The sequence below is a fragment of the Cetorhinus maximus genome, chromosome 4 (genome assembly GCF_964194155.1).
Source record: "Cetorhinus maximus chromosome 4, sCetMax3.hap1.1, whole genome shotgun sequence".
Classification (NCBI taxonomy): Eukaryota; Metazoa; Chordata; class Chondrichthyes; order Lamniformes; family Cetorhinidae; genus Cetorhinus; species Cetorhinus maximus.
In genome coordinates this window covers 167,020,961-167,034,904 of record NC_135882.1, presented here as the reverse complement: position 1 = coordinate 167,034,904, position 13,944 = coordinate 167,020,961, and positions in this window count along the sequence as shown.

The window sequence follows — 13,944 nt, the reverse complement described above, 5'->3', positions numbered from 1 at the left end:
GCTGCATTACTGGTGTTAACTGCGATTCACTGATAATGTAGGAATCGTTTGGCGTGACTGTGCAGCTATCTTTCATTTTGGAATGCACGACTGAATTTCAAGCAAAGCCTACATATATATAAAAAAAAGGCAAAAGGTCTTGAATAAAATCCTTCCTCTTTCTGTGTCTCTGAAGTGACTCAGGAGCATTGATGGACGATTAATGGAAATTAAGAACAGTATCTATTGAAGTGAACCAAACACAGCATAGAGCTGAAACATTCACAGGCCATTCGACCCAACTGGTCTATGCCAGTAAGACCCTTCTTCAGAGCTAAAGAGAAGTAGAAATGTGATGAAATTTATACTGTTTAAGGGGGTGGACCAGATGAAGCTGGATAGAAGGTCAACGATAGGTGGGGGCTAAGCACAGATTGACAAAGATGTCATGGACAAAAAGACAAAGGGAGTGTTAATGGTAGTGGTAAGGGCTAAAGGGCTTTTTTTATTCCCTGTTTTTTTCCCCCTCTTTTTCTACCCTTTTGTCCCCAACCACCACCACTTCCCCCTACCCCACCCCACCCCCCAAAGGGCCACCTGCTACTTATTCCATGCTGTTCTTCACAGAGTGCTGACCCTTGTTCTGCTATTCACACATTCTGCTTTCTTACCTTTATGCCACTATCAGCACCTCCTTTAGCCCTTACCACTACCATTAACACTTCCTTTCTCTTTTTGTTCATGATATCTTTGTCAATCTCACCTTAGCCCCCACCTATCACTGGCCCTTTATCTTGCTTCACCTGCCCCACCCCCACCCCCACCCCCCCTTAAACAGTATAAATTTCACCGCATTTCTACTTCTCTTTAACTCTGAAGAAGGGTCATGTGAGCTCGAAATGTTAACTCTGTTTCTCTCTCCACAGATGCTGCCAGACCTGCTGAGTTTTTCAAGCATTTTCTGTTTCCATTTTAGATTTCCAGAATTTGCAGTATTTTGCTTTTATCTTAAATTATGGTCTATGCCAGTGTTTATCCTGCATGTGATCCTTTCTCCCAACACACTTCGTCTAATTCCATCAACATCTCCTTCTGATTCATTCTCTCTCTTGTACTTCTCCAGCTTTTCCTTAAATGCATCTATTTTATTTGCCTCAACTGTTCCACACAGTCGTGAGTTCCGCATTCTCGCCAATCTCTGGGTAAAGAAGTTTCTCCTGAATTCCTTATTGGATTTATTACTATCTTATGTTTCTCCTCCTCCTCCTCCAGTTCCCTGCCCAAAGACAGGTCCGACCCACAGCACCATTATCCAAACCATGGGCAGGGTAAGGAGGCGGGTCCCGAATCCACCCCATCCAGAACAGGGATCAACCCCATACTGTTGGCATGAATCTGATCTACACCAGCTATACAGCCAACTGAGCAAACCAGCCCCCCCCTCCCCCCAACCCCGCCGCGCCCCACCCCCGTCACCAAAGGGGTCCAAGTTGCTTTGGCTACATGCACTTTGTAGCCTGGAGCTATGAGCACTCATGGCAGAGGCTCCAATATTCTTCCCAGCACATAGGTAACCAGGAATCTCTCCCAAACTTACCAACTGCCATTGGCATGTGTTCGAAGGATTGCAGATTGATAGTCAGCCTGTTTGGCCACGGAGGGAGTGGTGGGTGTGGGAAGGTTCTCTCCCTGCGCTATCCTTGTCTCCCCCCGTAACTCCCTCGCCATGATCTCTCCCTTCTCCTCACTGTGATCTACCCCTCTCAATCCCTCTCTCCATCTCTCCCTTCCCACAATTTCCCACTCCCTGTGATCTCTTCCCCCCATGATTTTCAGTTCTCTCTGCACCCTCTTCCCCCCCAGTGACCTCCCCACAGTCTCTCCCTCTTCGTGATGTCTCTCCTCACGATCTTTCCCTCCCTGCAATCTGTCTGGCCCCACTATGATCCCGATTCTTTTGCCCCAATCTCTCCACCTGATCTCTCCATATGTTTCCCCTCTCCTATAATCCATACTCTCCACATCTATTAACCAGAACTTCTGAGTGTTTTCCAGCATTTTCTGCCTTCATTTCATACTCCCAGCATCTTTAGCATTTTTCAATTGGATTGATGCAGTGACATTCACATCCTCAGAACATCCCCATTCAGCACTTCAGTTGAGAAGTTTTTAAATCTTGTTTCCAAATTCTTCCATGGCATTGTCCTTCACCATCTGTGTAACCTCTTCCAGCCCTGTCACACTCGGAGGTATCTGAGCTCCTTTAGTTCTAGCCTCTGGAGACCCCCGCCCCAGCTCCCATTACCCTGCCCATGCCATTGGAACACTGGCTGCCTTCGCCCTAAGTTCTAAAGTTGCCCCCTAAAACCTTTTGCCATGTTAATGGCACTATTCAAATGCATGGTTGTTGTTGTAGATTTGTACCAAAATCATGTTGAAAATAAAGGGGGAATTCTTGAATCAGGTTAGATGGAAAAAGTAGTCAAATATCCAAACCATATGATTTCTGAAGCCTTGAAAGTTGGCTGGATGGAGTTAATTCCCCTTTACTCCGCCCTAGTTTTACAATGCGTCTTCTAAACCTCTCTGGCATCAGAGCTGATTGGGGCTCATGGAGCGCGTGCATGTTATTCAGTATCCAAACAAAATTTAGAAAGAATATTCAATAAAGTTCAAGTGCTTTCATGTCTCCAGAACTGAATAGAAATGGTACAAAAAAAGTGAAGTGCAATACTTAATATAGGAAGGTCAAGGTAAATCAATTTCTATTTGTCTGTAAAAATGTTTTTACTCTGTTCTGAATGTAGTTTGTATTAATATATATCTGTAACACAGCTTCCTCTACAGTCACTTCTCTTGAAATATTATGACCAGTGATGTGACTCTAATATTCTGTTGAAATGCAAAATTATTTGTTAATGAACTGATCTGATTATATCTAGAGCACAGACTGCTTCTTTCTTTTGTAAGATGGAATATTGCAGAAACCCAGGTCAGACAGCAGTAAATTATATGTAAGTATGAATTTATCCTACTCCACTCTCTAAATGTTTATTAAAATAATCACTCACTTCATTGGCTTGCACACAAATGCAAAACTTTTGTCGAGATTGGAGTTATACTGCATACTCGTCCAGCGTCGACTGTAAGTCATGCCTCCCATCTCTTCCTGTGGCAACAATTCTGCACCTGTTACCATGGATACAGGTGTCGTAAACCATCTTAAACATTCACTGTTAATCTCAGTTTTAAAAACTTTTTATTAACCTCCAGCCTCAACAGCTTTTTAGGGGATCGAGTTGTAGACTTCCACTACTCGCTGAGTGAAGAAATGGGTCCTGACATTACCCTGAACAGTCTAACTAATTCTGCTCCTTTCTGCTGGATTCTCCAACCAGTGTAAATTGTTTCTCTTTATCTACTTTCTCACGTTCTTTATTCGGCTTAAATCCCTCAATTCGATCATCCCTTAACAACATTAAACATTCACTCCACCCACCACCAACGCACAGTGGCAGCAGTGTGTACCATCTACAAGATGCCCTGCACCAAGGCTCCTTCCAAACCTGTGATCCCTACCACCTAGAAGGACAAGTGCAGCAGATGCATGGGAAAACCGCCACCTGCAAGTTCCCCTCCTAGCCACGTTCCATCCTGACTTGGAACTATGTCACCGTTCCTTCACTGTTGCTGAGTCAAAATCCTGGAACTCCCTTCCAGCTCTGTAGGTGTACCTACCACCACATGGACCACAATGTTTCAAAAAGATGGCTCACCACCACCTTCTCAAGGGCATTTAGCAATGTGCAATAAATGCTAGCCTTACCAGCGATGTCCCCATCCGTGATTTGATAATTTAAAAAGACATAGCACAATGGACCTCTCTTTAACCGATTATTCGTGTTATAAGTCTTAGTTTAGCCTGAAATGCCATCTGTTCACCTTGGGTGCTCAATCCAATAAAGTGTACAACAGCCGTTTCTTTAATAAGGCGACTTACAGCTTTTCGTCGGTGTATTAAAAATAGGATGGTTAAATTTTTAATCAACTATAAAATACTCCACTGGTAGGGAGAACCCATACTCAGGTTTGATCATTTCGAACATTACTAATACTTTCAGGCAAGAAATTTGGTTTGAATGGTTCTGTATTTCTGCAATCATTCCAGTTGAAATAAGGTTCCGCTTTAGTCCTTTTATATTGTTCTGAATTGAAGAGAAACCCAATTAGAAAACACAGCTAGATTGAAATGCTTTTATGCTAAAATTAAACTCCGCTGCGGCCTATTTTAAAGATTCCAGTGAGCGACCAAAACAGCCGCCAAGTGACTGGAAATTAGGAACATAGGAACAGGAGGAGGCCATGGAGCACCTCAAGCATGTTCCGCCATTCGATTAGGTGATGGCTGACCTGTAACTTACCTCCATCCACCCCGCTTCCTTCTACAACCCTTAATACCCTTGTTTAACAAGAATCGATCGATCCCAGTTTTGAAACTTTCAGTTGACTCAACAGCTTTTCTGTGGAGCCAGTCCCAGGTTTCCACCGCCCTTTGTATGGAGAAGTGCTTCCTGGCATCACTCCTGAACAGCCTTGCATTCATTAATTTTAAGTTTAGCCCCTTGATCTGGACCCTCCCACCCGATGAAATAGCTTGTATCTATCTGTTAATCACCTTAAACAATTAATCGCCTGCAATTAAATAACCCCTTAATTTTCTATACTCAAGAGAGTACAACCTTTGTCCATGCAGATTTGTCCTCCCAATTTAATCCTCAGTGTCATCCTGGTGAAGCCAGCTGCTATATATCCTTCTTGACCTGCAGTGTTTAACGTATTACTTGAAATGAGTTGTAACCAGAAATTTTGCCTAGCTGTGATATAACTTCCACCCTGTTGTATTCCAGCCCCTTGACATAAAGAGCAACATTCCATTTGTCTTTGAATTTTTTCGTACCTGTCTACTGGTTTCTCGCGATTTCTACACATGGACCATAACCCTCACCCACTATTAAGAAGAGATTCCAGATTGCTGCATGTCCATCATTAGCCGTAGTCCCTGAGGGAACATCGGCATCTGCGTGTGTGTGTGAGAAAGAGAGAGAGGGAGAGAGAGAGAGAGATGCAAATGGTTATAGCTTCAGGAGCACCAGTCCACATCAAACATGACTGACCAAGAATCTCTCACACCCTTAAACCTGCAGCTTGTATACTGGGAAGATTAGCAGGTTAATCATCAGCTTGTTTGACTACATTGTGAACCTGTGTTCTGTGATGTAGCGGTATGGTCACTGGACTAGTAATCCAGAGACTCCAGGGTAATGCCCTGGGGACCCAGGTTTGAGTCAGGCCACAGCAGATGGTGGAATTTGAATTCAATAAAAAATCTGGACTTAAAAGTCCAATGATGACCATGAAACCATTGTCAATTGTTGTGAAAACCCATCTGGTTCACCTAATGCCCTTGGAAATCTGCCATCCTTACCTCATCTGGCCTACATGTGACCCCAGACTCACAGCAATGTGGTTCACTCTTAACTGCCCCTCCCTTTGAACCAGGGCAATAAATACTGGCCTAGCCAGTGATGCCCACATCCCCTGAATGAATAATAAAAAAAACACTTGGAGCTTCTGGCTCGGAGGGAAGGGCACTATCTCCTATAGATTGGTGTGCGCAGAGGCATCATTGGCTCACTTACTATGGGGCAAGGAAAGAAACTGCTCTGAAGAAGAGTCACTCGAAACGTTACCTCTGTTTCTCCCTCCACTGTGGCCTGTTCCAGCACTTTCTGTTTTTGTTTCAGGTTTCCAGCATCCGCGGTATTTTGCTTTTATATTATAAAGGAACTGCGTCCACTTCTGATCCCTTTCTTTACAGCACGGGGTTCAATTTCAAAGCTCTGGATTATAAAATGGATTTGCTGCAATCAGTTGACTGTCTGGTGAGTCTAAAGAGATTGGTTTCACTCGAAGGATCCTGCCTAAGTCATCACCAGTGAGCATTTGAAATCCCTTCCCGTCAGCTCATCTCTGATTGCCAAGGCCATCCATCCCTTGGCAATCAAAGCTGTCCTTTATTGGGTAATGTGTTCAGAGTTACCTCTCATTTATCTTTCACCTGATAGAGGAAGGATTGTTCTCCTTCATAGTGCCTTCTAAGTTGCTCCCAACAGATTCACTTTCATGCACACACACACACACACAAACACACAAAAAAAACAAATCTTCCGCAGAATCACAGAACTGTTATAGCACAGAAGGAGGCCATTTGGCCCATCGTGTCTGCACCAGCTCTCCGAATGAGGAATTCACCTCTTTTATTATTTGGAAGCGGGCGCCTCTGGCTGGGCCAGCATTTATTGCCCATCCCTAATTGCCCTTGAGAAGATGGTGGTGAGTCCGCAACCCTGCACATCCTTTTCGGCTAACAAACCAATTCCCTTCTGAATGCCTCAATTGAACCTGCCTTCGCCACACCCTCAGGCACCGCACTCGCTGCGTGAAAAAGCTTTTCCTCATGTCGTCATTACTTCTTTTGTCAATTACCTTGGATCTGTGTCTCTCTGATCCTCCCACCAGCGGGAACAGTGTCCCCCTGTCCGCTGCAGACCCATCATGATTTTGAACACCTCTATCAAATCTCCTCTCCACCTCCAAGGAAAACAGCCCCAACACCTCCAGTCTTTCTCCATAACTGAAGTATAGCTTAATGGTCGATTTACATTGTAAGATTGTTATTTTCACGCATTTGTTTCACAAAGTTGTATGTAAGTATTAACTACACATTGCAATTGTGCGATGACTGAGAAGTGAATATAAATTAACATCAATAGTTATTTCCAGCCAGGAGCTGTATCTTTCTTTGGGGATGCACCTGGAATATAGTAATATATTAAGCCTTATGTCTCAGGGGTCAGATTGATTGTGTGATGTGGTACTGATGTGCGAAAGGTACTAGGACGTGCACTTGAGGTGCCGTAATATAAAATTCTACAAACCGAGAGCAGGAAAGTGGGATTAGGCTGGTAGTTATTTTGGTTGGTACAGAAAGAGTGGGCCAAATGGTCTCCTTCTGTGTTGTTAATTTTTTTAATGAATCTTTGCTGTATCAGGAAGATCCCACATTTCATCATTGATCCGATGCACAGTTTGCTGATCACAGCACGGATTACGGAAAAAAAACCCACTAAAATTGGCTTCAACGGTCTAAAGTTAGGTAATAAAATACATCATCCAGAGGTCCTGCTTCTGATTACTACGTGATAATTGTGCTAATGTTATGCTAATTGTATTGTTAAGGTTAAGGATAAACTGGTATCGGCTGATTAAGTATCTTGAGTACATATAAAGAGGGACTGCTGGGACACCAGGTGAGTTAGTAGATAGGAGGCAGGCATAAATTACGCTGCATTCTGTAAACACGGGAACTAGCAAGAAAGGGACTTGTGTCCAGTTTTATGCTTTTCCACCTGGCTTGGGACCTTTTTATCAACAGGAGTAGGCCATTCAGCCCCCCTGAGCCTGTTCTGCCATTCAATTAAATCACAGCTGACCTGAATGTTGACTCCATCCACCTAAGCACAAAAGCAAAATACTGCAGATGCTGGAAACCTGAAATAAAAAGGAAAAAAAAAAAGTCAAGTGCTGGAAATACTCAGCAGGTCTGGCAGCATCTGCGGAGAGAGAAACAGAGTTGACAGGCGGAATTTTCCGGCCCCCTTCCGCGATGAGATTTTCCGGTCCGCTGAAAGCCAACTGGCTTTTGAACGGCTCGCCGCATTTTACTTCCCCACTCCCACCACAGCAGGGCCATAAAGTTCCACCCATCATTTCAGGTTGATGACGTTTCATCAGGAACTCTATTTCTCTAAACGTAGGCTGCCAACCTGCTGAGTATTTCCTGTATTTTTTTTGTCCTACTCCACCTTACCTGCCTTGGTTTCATACCCCTAATAACCGTCCTAACAAAAATCTATCAACCTCCGGGCTGCAGCCTGCTCCTTAGAAGGCGATGGCCTGTAGTGGAGAACAAAAGAATTACATACCCCGTGTGCCCATACGCCACCAGCAGGATGGCCGCCTCTTCCTCCATACTCCTTGCCAGTCTAGCCTCACCATCTGGCATGGCTCCCGCTCCCTCCTCCTCACCAGGATCTCCACGGAGAAAAGAATTGTTACGTAATTATGGCAATGTGCGAGAGATTATTTTTCATTAATGAAGCACTTGAAAGGTTATACAGAAAGGGCAGGGGATTGGGCGAGGTGGAGGACAAGATTATTTATTTATTTAGTGAATGTAAATCCCTGAAGCCAAGCCATCGCCTCCTCGTTTGCTGAGTTTAAGGAGGGGGTTAGTCCGCCACCTAGTTTGTACAGGGGACTCTCCTCGGTGATGTGCAGCATTGTTTACGTCTCTGCACAAGTGCATAAGGGGTTTGTACTGAAGGCCCAATGGTGGAAGTTGGCTGCACAGTGGCCCTGGCTTGTCCTGAATCTGTTTAGCAAGGACCACTCCCGCCATGGTAGATCAAATCCTGCCATTCGGCAGGTGGGGTTTGTCACAAGCAGCTTATTCGTGATTTCCCATGTTTCCTATTCCTTGGTCCAAAGGATGTCTGCTGGTAGCCCTCACTCAGGAAGGATGCTCCATATGGGGCGCTGAGCTGGAAGGCGGGTAGTCTTCAGGTGGATTGAGTATATCAGGTGGAGTGGTAAGTGAGGTGCATCATGGATGTTCTCAGCCAGCTTGTGGATTTTCATCAGTCAACGGATGTGTGGGGGAACGATGTTTGCAAGGACAGGGAGCCAGCGGAGGGGTGTTGAGCAGAGAGTTCCGGTCATTATGCGCATTGTTGAATTCAACTGAGTGTCCACAAGACGTGTATCTGTGTGTGTATGTGTGTGCGTGTATGTGTGTGTGCGCGTGTGTGTGTGTGCATGTGTGTGAGTGTGTGTGTATGCGCGTATGTGTGTGCATGTGTGTGAATGTGAGTGTATGTGCATGTGTGTGAGTGTATGTGTATGTGTGTGTGTGTGTGCGCGCATGTGAGTGTGTGTGTGTGTGCTGACCTATATCAGACAAGTGCACAGAACTCAGCTGTGGAGTATGGTAGGGCAAGTGCTGAGGTCCAGAGTTTGTGGCAGCTGTACCCCACATAGATCCCGCAAGTTTGGTCAATAAGTTGCTTCTGGATTTGAGCTTTGCTGCTGTTTTCTTCAGATGTTCCCGAATGGGCAGAGTCCTATCTAGAGTGACTCCCAGGTACGTTGGGTCTCTGACCATCCATGTAAATGTGCAATTCTTTTATGGCCCAGCATTTTGGAGGTGGAACACACTGGATATCGTTTAAAGGAATTCAATGTAAGTTGCCATGTGCTGCAGTAGTCCATGAATTTTGTAGCATCTTTGTTAAGGATCTGGTCCAGGGTGCAGAAGGATGGGGCTTGGGTGGCAAAACAGGTGTCGTCAATGTAGATGAACTTCCGGGATGTGGTTGTTGGGAGGTCATTTGTGTATAATTTGAACAGCGTTGGGGCTAGCACTGAGCCCCACGTTAGTCCATTGGCCAATCTTCTCCATGCACTTCTCCCTTGTCCAAGGTGGACTGTAAATCGCCTGTTGGTGAGGAGTGTTTCAACAACCATCCTGACCCAGATTGGAAGCAATCTGGACAGCTTTAGCTGCAGACCCGCATGCCACACTCTATCATAGGCAGCTGTGAGGCCCAGTAGCACCACACCTATCTTCAAGTTCTCTTGGAAGCCATTTTCGATGTCGGTGGTGAGTGCCAGAACTTGATCTCTGATGGCTGACGCAGGCATTATAAATCATGTGACTTTCCACTGTTGTATAAAAGCTTGTGATTTGCTGTTAATGAATATGTTAAACTTTAGATTTCCAATATGAAAAAGTGCTTGAGGAAAATCTACATCCTGCTCCATGTTAAAATCCTTGAGGCCCCAAGCACGAAGACCTACATAATTACAGTGATTATAATCCGATCCCCACAATGACAGTCATTTCCCACCCAGGAGTGTTTACACAGACAGGAGCAGTATGAATTGACACAGACTTGTCAACCTCCTGTGGTAATGTACACGGGGGGAGTTGGGACCAAGCTTTGTGTTTGAACGAAATGGGATGGGGCATAGTGGACCAAGGTGTGTAAATTCTGTTCACTTTTGAAAGTTATATATCCTGTCATTAGTCTTACATGATGCTGTGTGTTGAGGGGGTGAAGTGGAATTGTCACTGGACTAGTATTCCAGAGACCCAGGGTAATGCTCTGGGGACCCAGGTTTGAATCCTATCACAGCTGATCGTGGGATTTGAATTCAATAAAAATCTGGATTTGAAAGTCTAATGATGACCATGAAACCAGTATCAATTGTTGTAAGAACCCACCTGGTTCACTAATGCCCTTTAGGGAAGGAAATCTGCTGTCCTTACCTGGTCTGGCCTACACGGGGCTAGAGACCCCACAGCAATGTGGTTGACTCTTAAATGCCCTCTGAAATAGCTCAGCAAGCCACTCATGTCAAGGGCAATTAGCCAGTGATGCCCACAACCCATGAGTGAATAAAAAAAAAATTATAATGAAACGGCTAACATCTGGGAAGCAGGAGAAGTGAAACTGGACAGAAGGCGCTTTCTCAGGAGTTTATGCTAAGCTGGAGCATTGTGTCCAATTTTAGGTCAAGGTGTCAAGACCTTGAAGAGGATTTAAAAAAAAATTTTTCATGGGATGTGGGTGTAACTGGCAAGGCCAACATTTGTTGCCCATCTCTAATTGCCCTTGAACCGGATGGCTTGTTAGGCCATTTCAGAGGGCAGTTAGGAATCAACCTCATTGCTGTGGGCCTGGAATCACGTGTAGGCCAGACTGGGTAAGGACGGCAGGTTTCCTTCCCTAAAGGACATTTCTTAAGACAGTGCTTTGAGAGCATCCAATAGCGCTGAAGAGGCAACTCAGTCGTACGGCTTCTGAACGGCCTCGGCACCCCTGGGCTGGGGTCCGGCGCTCTGGCCGCCCATCACCCCGCGGAGGAAGCTCATGTTCACCCAGCGGTCACCGCCCGAGCCAGCACTGGCTCCTGGCGCCCACGCACAGGAGCCAGGTGGGTTTTTACAGCAATCGGTGCCATGGTCACCAATTACTGAGGCGAACTTTCAATTCCGGATTTAATTAATTGAATTTAAGCTCCACCAGCTGCTGTGGTGAGGGGACAGAGGAGACCTACTAGAATGGGACCAGCAACATGGGACTTCAGTGATGTGGAGGGACTGGAGAAGTCGGGATTGTCCTCCAAAGAGCAAAGAAGATTAAGGGAAGATGTAATCAAGGTTTCCAAAAAAAATGCAAAGATGCTAATAATGAAGGAGAAGCTGTTTATTCTTGTCGGATGGTGCAGAAACCAGAGGAGACGCAAATCTAAGGTAATTGGCAAAATAACCAGAGAGGAGGTAAGGAGAATTTTCTTTTAATGCAGCAAGTAGTTCAGGATTTGGAAGACACTGTCTGAAAGAGTGGCGCGAGCAGATTAAAAAGTAACTTTCAAAAAGGAATTGGAGATACTTGGAGTCATAGAATCATAGAGATCTGCAGCACAGAAACAGGCCCTTCGGCCCATCGAGTCTGCGCCGGTCAAACAAAGACCTAACTATTTTAATCCCATTTTCCAGCACTAGGTCCATAGCCTTGTATGCCATGGCATCGCAAGTGCACATCCAAATACTTCATAAATGTTTTGAGGGTTCCTGCCTCTACCACCCTTTCAGGCAGTGGGTTCCAGATTCCCACCACCCTCTGGGTTAAAAAATTCTTCCTCACATCCCCTCTAAACCTCCTGCCCCTTACCTTAAATCTATGCCCCCTGGTTATTGATCCCTCCACCAAGTGGAAAAGTTCCTTCCTGTCTACCCTATCTATGCCCCTCATAATTTTATACACCTCAATCATGTCCCCCCTCAATCTCCTCTGCTCCAGGGAAAATAACCCCAGTCTATCCAATCTCTCCTCATAACTAAAACTCTCCAGCCCAGGCAACATCCTGGTAAATCTCCTCTGCACTCCCTCTAGTGCAATCACATCCTTCCTATAATGCGGATTCCAGAACTGCATGCAACACTCTAGCTGTGGCCTAACCAGCATTTTATACAGTTCCAGCATAACCTCCCTGCTCTTACATTCTATGCCTTGGCTAATAAAGTCAAGTATCCCACATGCCTTCTTAACCACCTTACCTACCTGTCCAGCTACCTTATGGGACTGGTGGACATTGACACCAAGGTCCCTCTGATCCCCGGTAATTCCCAGGGTCCTACCTTTCATTGTGTATTCCCGCGCTTTGTTTGTCCTGCCCAAGTGCATCACCTCACACTTACCCGGATTAAATTTCATTTGCCACTGATCAGCCCATCTGACCAGCCCATCTTCTCCTCCTCAATCTAAGGCTATCCTCCTCACTATTTACCACCCCACCAATTTTCGTGTCATCCCCGAACTTACTGGTCAACCCTCCTACATTCAAGTCTAAATCGTTTGTATATACTACAAACAGCAAGGGACCCAACACCGATCCCTGTGGAACCCCACTGGACACAGGCATCCAGTCACAAAAACACCCCTCGACCATCAACCTCTGCTTCCTGCCACTCAGCCAATTCTGGATCTTATTTGCCAAATTGCCTTGGATCCCATGGACTCTTACCTTCATTATCAGTCTCCTATGTGGGACCTTATCAAAAGCCTTGCTGAAGTCCAAGTAGACTTTGTCAAATGCATTGCCCTCATCTACACACCTGGTCACCTCTTTGAAAAATTCTATTAAATTGGTCAGACTTGACCTCCCCTTAACAAAACCATGCTGACTGTCCTTGATTAATCCCTGCCTCTCCAAGTGTAGATTAATTCTGTCTCTCAGAATTGCTTCCAATAGTTTCCCCACCACTGAGGTTAGACTGACTGGCCTGTAGTTCCCTGGTTTATCCTTTCCTCCCTTCTTGAATAACCACATTGGCTGTCCTCCAGTCCTCTGACACCTCTTAAAAAGAAAAAAAAAATAGGTGTACAGGGAAAGAGCAGGAGAGTGGGACTAATTGGATAGCTCTTTCAAAATGCCAACAGATGTATGATGGGTCGAATGGCCTCCTTCTGGGTTCCACAATTCTTTGATCGTATGAATTCAGAGGTGCAAAACTGAGGTCCTACAGCGCCATCATCGGTGGGAGGTTGAAATTACACCAAGGCAAAATAACCTCGACACTTTCCGTTATTAATGTGGACTTGATTGAGAATAGGGAATTCCACATTATAACGACTTACCATCTCTGCCTCTTTTGCCAATCACATTAAATCCATGTTCTCTGGTTAATAAGCTTCCTGCCACTGAAAACAGTTTCTCTTCATTTACTCCATCAAAACCCTTCTGAAAATTTCTATCAATCATCCTCAGCCTTCTCTGCCCTGAGAAGAATTAATGCCAGGCTCTCCGCATAACTCAGCTCTTTCCGCACTGGTATCTTACTGGCGGGTCTCTCCTTTAAAATTCATTTATTGCCCATCCCTAGTTGCCCTTGAGAAGGTGGCGGTGAGCTGCCTTCATGAACCGCTGCAGTCCCTGTGGTGTAGGTACACCCACAGTGCTGTTAGGGGGGGGGGGAGTTCCAGGATTGTGACCCAGCGACAGTGAAGGAATGGCCGATATATTTCCAAGTCAGGATGGTGAGTGGCTTGGAGGGGAACTTCCAGGTGGTGGAGTTCCCATCTATCTGCTGCCCTTTCTCGCGCCCTCTCCATGACTTTGACACTGAAGTGAAAACAGCCTGTTGTTCAAGCCATTCTTTGCTTTAACACTTCGCCATCCATCTCTCCACCATGTCCTCTGCAATATGTGAAAGTTCACAGTTGGGTGAGATACCTTCCAGCAGAGTTAGGCTGGATGAGAAAGCAATACCTGAGCAGC